Genomic DNA, 2,958 nt, shown 5'->3' with positions numbered 1-2,958 from the left:
AAGTGACAGGGTGGCCTCCAGTGGCGAAGGTCGGATTCGAACCGGCGCGTCTTTAGCTAACCGGGCTAATGTCATTGTCTGAACCTCTAGGCCACCCTGTCACGGTAGAACTGGTCCCAATTTCTCGGCTATATGTGAGCCATATCTTAGTCAGACTGGGTATTATGCGAATTTCGCGTGTATCGACGCCAATTTCCTACGGCTCGCCTCTTACGTACTGCTCCTACACCCCGCTCCCCTGTGCCCCGCTCCCCTCTACTATATTTTTGGTTATAAAAGAGCATGTTCAGCCATAGTAAACAGTCATCTTTACGCTTTCCCACTAGAGTGTCACATCGTGTTGAAATAATATTCTACAACAATGGATCCGCAAGCTTCATCACATACCAAATGTAAGTTTATTTTTAAGTATAGTTGTATCATACAATTTTTTTTAGTATATCAACTCTGTTCTGTCTTTGTAATTTAAAAATTCTCAATTGGGAACACTTTTTGCTTACTTTTAATATAAACAATAACAATATTTTTATTACATCTTCCCCAGCTGACATTAACAGTACCATCACCACTTGGTGCTGCCAGTGCTGGTTGTCCACGACCTCAGGCGGCGGCGGCGGCTGTGACGGTGGCTGTAGCAGCGCCACCAGCACAACCGACACCAACAGCAAAACCACAAGACGATGGGGACAACGGCCACGAGAGCGATTCCAGCGATGAAATGCAATCTTTTTATCAAGAATGTAAAAACGAGTGGATGAAAGCGTTCCAGAAGAATACTCTGATTAGTAAATGGCGTCTCCCCATGCCATTTCACACATTTAGAGCGGAAGTAGCGAGATTGTTGAAACAATTATATGTCGAAGGTCACCATGACGATTGTCATGTTTACCGGTTAATTGTAATGTGGGATGATTTAAACGATGAAGTCGAAGAGACAGTGGGAGACGCTCAAATCAACTATCAAAACTGGATTGTCTTATTAGACGGTGTTACAGCGGAACTTTTTTCACGCGCAGTGTTCAATACGAAATGTTTTAATTATTTAATCAATGTAATATTTTGTGTGGTAGGTCCAAACATAATAGCTTCCGGTGATTATGAATGTATGTAAGAATCCTGGTACATATAAAGGTGACGGAGCATTTTTTTTCTACTTTTCATTGTTTAATTTTATGAATATATTTTATTGTACACGTATACTACATAATTAATGATAAATATATAATGTTACTGAATATATGGATGTTTTATTGAATGAAACCTCATTGATTTTGAGTAGATAAATATTTATTGAGAAAAAGAAAATAGTTACACAATGTTATCTTTATCTATCCAACTTTTTTCATTTACGCCAAGCCATTTTACATACACTTTATTTCCACGACGTTTCAAAACTTTTTCCACTAGATAAATGTCATTGTGTTTAGTTTTCTGCAACTCTTGTTCATAGAAACATCCCGAAATGGGTTGGTGATTGGCGTCTTCAAGTAAATATGTCACTGGATTGGTAGTTTGCACTTTAGTTATTGTAAATATCTCCGTTGTAGCCTTTCGCGAAAGTGGATTTATATTTACTAATTCTCACATGTTGACCCACCTTGAACTTGGCACGTGGTTTAATCTTAATGTTATCGTAGACTTTATGTAACAACTGCTTAGAGTTGTTTTTATTCACACTCGCCGGCGCCATACCAATGGTACGATGCGGTTTGTTATTGTAATATAATCCCACTTCGCTTATCAGTTGTAGCCACGTGTAGGATCCATTAATGCTAAATTGTTTCCAAATCCAATGTTTTAAGGTTCTAATTAGTCTTTCCACTATGGAAGCTTTCATGACGCTATAGGTAGAGTAGTGATTGATATGGTGACGTTTCATGAGCGATTTAAACTTGACATTGAAGAATTCCTTGCCATCATCTGATTGAATATTCTTGGGCTTTCTCCCGTCTTCACTTAAAATTCTGCTCATTGCTTTTGTAACATCGTCAGCGCTCTTGGATTTTAGCGGTTGCATCCAAGCGTATTTCGAAAAGGTATCAATACACACTAGAATGTATTTATAGTTGTTGTTATACTTGGAGTACTTTTGCATATCAATTAGATCAATTTGCCATGTGTCATCGGGCCCCTTCTGAATGAATCGGCGACGTGGAAATGTTTTTCTCGCATACTTGTGTATTTCGTTGACTACTTGAGCTTTACTCATTTTTCTTCAATGTAATACGCTTTCCTGGAACTGTTGCCGGAGCCGATTGTGTTTGGGGTGGAGTTGGCGTAGTAATTCTTTCTGATAATTTTTTAAGCTTTACTCGTAAATCTTTTAAATCTTTAATTTTTGCCTTAATTTTTGCGTTTAAAAATACTACTTGTTCATCTAATTCAGCTCTACAGATGGCATCAGTTTTGAGAAAAGACTTGTGAATTCCCCCCACCCGTCTATTTTCAAAATTTACTAAATCTCGTTCCACTTTTATGTCGTCACGTATTGTAGATTCGCTACCCAAGTATTGTCCAATCTTGTTAAGAGGCATTGTGAAAGTGACCGATGGAGGGAGCCCCATTCATATTTATAACAAGGTAGCTTCAAAGCGGGAGGAGTAGGCTTGACACAAAACAGGTCTGTTTTATTAGATAACAGCTTTAAAAACAGCAAACAGAAGAGGGTCGGTTTCCTTACTTTAATATTATACCGCTCTCGGTCAGTTCCTCAACGATTGCATTGATCTCGTTCGAATGAGAGGTGTTGCCAGCATTCAGTGATGCTATCAAAAGCTATAAACGGCTCACCAGTTCGTTTGGGTCATCCCAATAGATGTAATCAGTTTTTGGGTAAAAAGTTTTAGTTGTTAATATATCTCTTCTACCAGAGTTCAAACATCCACCTTCTTTATGTTTCTTTGATTCTTGCGGTTGTTTAATGTAGCGCAGATACTTTAAACTTCTATCTCCACTCAA

Source organism: Cydia splendana, unplaced genomic scaffold (genome assembly GCF_910591565.1).
Source record: "Cydia splendana unplaced genomic scaffold, ilCydSple1.2 scaffold_49_ctg1, whole genome shotgun sequence".
NCBI lineage: Eukaryota > Metazoa > Arthropoda > Insecta > Lepidoptera > Tortricidae > Cydia > Cydia splendana.
The sequence above is the reverse complement of the archived record's forward strand: the minus strand, read 5'-3'. Positions refer to the sequence as shown.